Consider the following 6,645-nt stretch of genomic DNA (forward strand, 5'->3'; position numbering starts at 1 on the left):
TAGTCTGGCATGTATAATATGTATTTGAGATGATTGGGATAGCTTGGAGGCTCTGCGGAAGGGTAAGGCTCTGCTGAGATTTGTTGGGCTTCTTACCAGGCATACTGAGACTATGAACCTTAAGCGTCATGGTTGGTTAACATTGGACTAATAAGATGGGACAATGGGGTAACGTAAGGGTGTTTCGATACTTGTGAGGTGATGAGCACTTATATCGAATACCAGTGTCTTGATATGGGTGTTTGCATAATTCCATTGTATAGTCCGGTTTGAATGACATGCTTTGAGCATTAGCTGATAGCATAGATTGATTGTGCCTATGAGGTCCCTTATTTATTTCTTCTATGCTTATTACCTATCTCATTGTCATTATGTGTTTCTCATCACTCCTAAAATGCTCGTTTAAAAGTGGAAAAAGATTAAAGAATGAGTCTTTATTGTTTAGCATTGGTTTATCATGTTGCATGTCATATTAATGCTTATCATAATATCTCGTGTGCATGAGGGTACTAGTGAAAGGTTTGATGGGAAATGATTTCGGATAGAGTGATGATGATATTATGCGCCAGATCTGCTATAAGACATGTAATATTGGCCCAAGGGGTCGAGTATCACTACTAAAAAAACAGCGTTTAGTGACGGACGTATTCCGTCACTAATCAGCATATATCTGTTGCTAAACATGTGTTGCGACGGATTAGCGACGGAATGTCGTCTGTTGCGATTTTGCGCGTTGCTAACCTATTAGCGACGGAAAAATGAAATCCGTAGCAAACTTAGCGACAGAGTAGCGACGTATGAAATCTGTTCCACATTATAACAACGGATTAGTTTGTTGCTATTGTTATGAATTCCGTGACTAATTTCATATTTCATTTCGTCGTTTTAGTAAATTAGCGACGAAAACTATTGTCGCTAATCCGTCGCAAAATATTTGAATTATTTGTGCCTGCATTTAGCGACAATACAATGTTTGTCGCAGTCTGTAGCTTACTGTTTTCCCTCTAGCAACGACCAAAATCCGTCGCAAATCTGTCACAAATATTTTTCTTCCAATTTTTTATTTTATTTTAAATACACCTGTTGACACATACTAAATACAAAGTAATAAATACCCTTAAAAATAACTGACATTCACATAAAATAATATTTATAAAAAAGATTCAAAATAGATAGCGAAATCCTAATCGTTAAGTCCAAAACACCGACAACACCAAGCTGTCAACTACCAAAAGAACCCACACATCCATCAAGTATTGTTAGTGCATAATTTTGTTCTTTCCAACAAAAAACAGATAACTTTGTGCTTGAGATCCAAGATCATATATTCTTCTCTTCCTTGTTCCCCCAGCAGCTTCGTAATATGCTTCACATTGATCAATATCAGACTGAGATAAACATCATTGCCCTTGGCATCCTGCAAAAATTAAAAGAGCTTTAGCCATCCGATATCTTGTCACGGTTACAGCTTAAGCCGTATAATCCTGAGAAAAAACTACTCTCAATCAATAATGTTTCATTACTTATCAACATCAAAACAGACTTGAAACCAAAACTTTAGACTATAAAGAAACTAAAACAAGCCCCACAAAATGCATATATCACAAGTTAATTGGCTGCTAGCACTAAGCTAATACCATATACCACAAGTTTACACCTTCTGCTCATGTTTTCCTTTCTGTTTTACTGATAAGTTTAATCAATTGCATTAATAGCACTTACATGGTTGGAAAATGTATACAATACACTATGCTTGTGTTGTTCAACCACATCCATTTTAACAAAATATCCCAATTATCTACACGTCACAGCTAGAACCCTTTACACCAAGACTATAAGTAACATGGAGAAAAGTATCCAAATGTTCAAGTATAAGAAAGGTATGATTTCCAGTGACCCTATTTCATAATTCATTAGTTTTGAATTTCATCTACTTACAGCTTCAATATCTTCTTCTGCCAAAGCTTGATAAACTCTAGATCTGCTCATAGGATTAATGCTCCCTAGCAAACTTGAATAACTTAGCTTGCTGGTGTTTTTTGCGTCCTTTAGTATGCAATCAGGGGATTGCCCCTGCATAAAAATTTAAATTGTATTCAATGGGAGAAATTACTAGCTTAAAACACTAATACAGGCAGAACTTAAAAAAAAAAAAGGCAAAAGGAACCAAAGCACATGCATGTATATGAAGAATTAGTTGGCCATACAGCAATCCATAAAGAAACACATTGCAAATCACATGAGAGATGTGAACAAAGATTTAATAAATGCAAGGGAAGTGTAACTGCAATTATAGTGCCAATGGGCATGAAGTAAGTAGAATTATTCTACATTCACATCACATGTATTATTTTATTCTAAAACAAAGTAGAAGTGACACTAATATAGCAGTGAAGCGGTAAACTTTCTTTCCAATCTCAAAGAAAAATCAGCATATATCTTGCTAAGGATGTAATTTCAGATGAAAGTATCAGTTACTAGTTTATTTGAGTTGGTTAAGTTCTTCCATATTTTTAGTTCTAAGAAATTTCTATGCTATCTTTACATCTTTTCTCCCTAGCTACTCCAAAAATAACTTGAAACAATAACTTTTTACCTTCTAACTTGAAACAATAACTTGAAACAATCTCAAAGAAAAATAAACCTGCTCATTTGTCAACGTCAAGAATATACTTTTCTACATGGGATAGCACTTCTCAATAATTTGAAGATCTTGTGATCCTCCAAAGGAACTATTGGAGATATGGTGAGATATGGTCTATCACTACAGAGATGGAGAAAAGTTCTATCACGTAACTTCTTAGAATAGTTCAAGAAAGAAAAGGGTAGTTGTAGAGGAAAATGATCTGTCATTTAGTGATGCAAGTTCTTTTTTTTCCATTTGATGTAAATACTTTTCTGGACAAAAAAATCTTCAATAACTTACAACAAGCAGCACTGATCAGAAATTGTTTTCGATTGTTCAGCAACTCGTAACTCTTACCATTATTTTTTAGTAGAAAGCTATGTCGAAATGATTATCAAAAAATACTGTTTTTCAGAAACACATACAAATAGGTACCATAATTTCTCTTACACGTTATGCACCATTTAGGCGTAGGTCTTGAAAACTTTAGGTTCTTCCAGAATACATCAACGACTCGTATTAATCCAGCGACCAGTTACCAAATAACAGATCTGATTTAAGGATAATCCAAAATTCAGCTTTAGAATAACGAATAATCTGAGAATTTTACAATATGTGGTCGCTAGTATTTTTTAAAAGTAACAATCAGACGTTAAAGTATCGGCATACTAGTGTCTTGAGAAAAGTATCCATTTCATTTGTCACCAAAATCAAGAATCAGGATTCATAAAATTGCAGCGCCCCCATGAAAGAAAAATATAGCTAACCATCCCTATACATCCTCAAGCTGCTCTCCCTCACAAAATAATATTTTTCCTAAAGTATTTTACAATTAATTAGGAACTTCTTTTCATAGAAACAGGTGTAACTATAGTATATTTCGAAGTAATTGTGCAACTATATCTTACCGTCTGTGCGAATCCTTGGTCTTAAAAGCCACATTTTTCTCCATGAACCACCATACTTCAACTGAAGGACCTTATAGTTTTCTACCACTCCGGCAATCTTCAAAGAAAGAGGCACAATGTCTAATGATCAGTAATCAGTCTTACTAGTTGTTCTATTAAACAACCAGATCCAGTAATGACGGTACCTGCCAAGCCTTTAGGCATGCATTGCGCCAAAATACAGGGTTCCGAATTGTATACCTCCACTTTCGACAAACACAAGCTGCCCTACCCATGGCATATGGAGTCATTCTTGAGAAGATCTGCATAACATCAATCATATCGTAGTAAGTTTCCAACTTCATCGCCTTAGCTATAGAGATAGGAAGGGAAGACTAAAAAGCCAATTTTTCAATCTACAAACGGCTTAGTTTTTTCTCAAGCATACATCAGCACTTTATATTTGATTGCCTTTAGTTCTCCACATATGTAACCTCACCCCACCCCCTAGAAGGGAAACAACAAGAATCAGCCATAAAAAGAATCAAATGAAAAGGTCACCGTTATGCTTGGCTGTAAAGCTTGACTCGGGTACTACAATGAGATGATAGAGTCCAACATGCCTAGTCCACACAAATTCATCATCAAAAACCAAATGTCAATAAAAAGAATACAAGAAATGATTAAATTTTATACAACTAGGAGCAAGGAATTTTGTAACAAATAGGAGTGAGGTGCTTAAAGTAAACAATAACAAACTGCTAAGAAAATACCAAGCCATGGCCTTTGAGGTACAATGAACCGAGAAGCCCTCAACCGTGCAGCAGTTTCAAGTTCCACTGTGTAATCTGCAAGATATGAGCCATTTTCAATGACTAATAACCAAAACTACAAGAACATGACAACACCAAAAAGGACAATTTTCTAGTTGTGTAATTAACCCAAGAAGTTGGTATAACAAAATTTCCGAAAGCTGATCAACCCTCAGGTGACAAGACTAAACAGATTTACCAATGAAACCAGTAAACTGAGGCAAAAAAACAAGAACATAGAGATTGAAAAAAAAACTACAGTTTCTGCATAATTTAGAAACAAATACTTCCACTACTCAAAGAACTTAAAAATATTAGTAAGATAAGGCTAAAGAAAACTAAGGAAAATTACTGCAAGATTGGGTTAGTCACATAAAATCACTCCTGAATCAATGATATCAACTTCTCAAATGAGCAATGAGTAGAGAGCAGAAAGATTTATCAAAATGCTGACCGGCAAATATATATACATGAGTCTGCTCTTTTATTTATAATAGATCTGAACATAAACAAACCTCAATTTTTTTTTTCTTATAACAGTAGTATCAGACCCCTTCGCACCTCAACTAATCCACTGGATACATACTAATCACCTAGTGTTTTGGGGGATTTTAATCGTGTCTACCATGGTCCATTTCAGCCCCATTGAGCACAACACAATACACTATATGATACAACAAAAGCTGAAAAGAATATAAAAATAAGCAACGCAAATATTTAAAACAATTGCTTAACTGTTTTGTTACTTTTCCCAGCAATTAATACCCTTTTTTGATAACTTGAAACACCAGAAAAGTAGAGGTAACACGGGCTGGCAGTGAAGTGGTGGTCTCCGTGAAGCAATGAGTGTTGCTTTGAAACTCCATTTTTTACTCCATTGTGTGTGTCAGCTTGTGTATGCAAATAAAAGAGAGGAGAAGGATATTAGTCACTAACAATAGAACTTGCAATTGACGTTCAAATTATTTTAGCATTAACTAATCAACAAACCAAAGTGAAAACATTAATACAGAAAGGAGGAAACCTCACGTCTTAGCCAAATGGAAGCCCCATAAACCATAATTTTCATGATATGTATGTATATATATATATATATGAGTTCCTTCTTCAATACCCATATTCATAAAGTACAAAATGATTATTTTAAGGACACAATTCCTCCTTCTTTATGAGATCTAAATTGACATTGTTAGATACAGAAGCGAAAGGCCTAGATTATGGTCCATGTTTTGGTTACAAGAGGACTAAACAGATTTGCATTTATTGAGCAAAGTACTTGAACTAATGCATGTCATCCAGAAAGTATATAAATCCCTATCAAGCATACTTTCTAAATCATGAATCCTAAAATTCAAAAGATAACCAAATCATGGTACATATTCGACATAGGAACATATTCACATCCATCTAGCAAGTGAAATAGAGCAACTACTAACTTCTATAGTCATGATTTTCAGAGAACACATAATTTAATCTAAATTCTATAACACATCAGGACACGAAATACATACAAAAAATAAGACATGAAAAGCAAACATGAATAAGTATCGAATTACGATGTTAAAAAATCAGTTAATTGAAACCCTTAAGTCATCAACCACAATTGCAACCTCCAACTTCGGGAAGCGATAAAATGAAAATCAAATTCGAGAATCACATAAAAGTCCACAATAGATAAATTCCCAGGGATACAATTAACAAAAGAAAAACCTAAAATTTTAGCAAATCAACCTCAAATACTCTACCTGATGAATTAAATAGAAGTCGATTTTGAGAAACAGCAACAACAGGTGGTTAAATCAACAAAGGAGTGAACCCCAAACCTTAAATCAAAAGAGAGAGAAAGGGAAAAGGCCGTGGACGGCGACGACGATGGCAATGTAGACGGCGCTCTCTGTCTCTCTCTCTATCTGTGTTGTGTTGGGTCTGTTTGAAGTGAAGACGGCGCTCTGTTTCTCTCTATCTGTGTTGTGTTGGGTGTGTTTGAAGTGAGAGAAAAAAATGAGTGCCCTAGCATACATTTGTTTTTAATATTTAACGACGGACTAGCGACGGATTTTATATTCCGTCGCTAAATAATATATTGACTTCTTTTAATAATTAATATTGCAACGAATTTTTCCGTTGCTACGAATATATATTTTTTGGAGAAAAATTGAAAGGTCTGGCGATGGATTTTCCGTTGCTGAATCCGTCACTACATAAAAATAAAATTTGTCGCGCCTCTTCTATTGCTAAATCTGTACTGAAATTTAAGGCGCCAAAATTTCGCGCTAATAATTAGTGACGAAATTCAGTTTTCGTTGCTAGTCCGTCGCTA

General features: G+C 34.9%; 1 long non-coding RNA gene across 6 annotated transcripts; it reads right to left on the reverse strand.

Annotated features, from left to right (window-relative positions):
• Nucleotides 1-1,094: 1,094 nt before the first annotated feature.
• Nucleotides 1,095-6,334, reverse strand: LOC132618746 (uncharacterized). Of its 6 annotated transcripts, XR_009574290.1 has the most exons (10): nucleotides 6,071-6,334; nucleotides 5,061-5,215; nucleotides 4,287-4,361; nucleotides 4,075-4,136; nucleotides 3,720-3,836; nucleotides 3,535-3,631; nucleotides 3,077-3,177; nucleotides 2,645-2,764; nucleotides 1,939-2,073; nucleotides 1,095-1,417 (listed from the first exon to the last, which is right to left on the reverse strand). It is a non-coding gene; the product is annotated as an uncharacterized LOC132618746 (long non-coding RNA). The 6 variants fall into 6 exon arrangements; XR_009574287.1 differs by lacking the exon at nucleotides 3,077-3,177 and having other exon boundaries at nucleotides 6,071-6,332; XR_009574289.1 differs by lacking the exon at nucleotides 2,645-2,764 and having other exon boundaries at nucleotides 6,071-6,332.
• Between the last annotated feature and the right edge of the window lie 311 nt (nucleotides 6,335-6,645).

This window comes from Lycium barbarum, chromosome 11 (assembly GCF_019175385.1).
Source record: "Lycium barbarum isolate Lr01 chromosome 11, ASM1917538v2, whole genome shotgun sequence".
Classification (NCBI taxonomy): Eukaryota; Viridiplantae; Streptophyta; class Magnoliopsida; order Solanales; family Solanaceae; genus Lycium; species Lycium barbarum.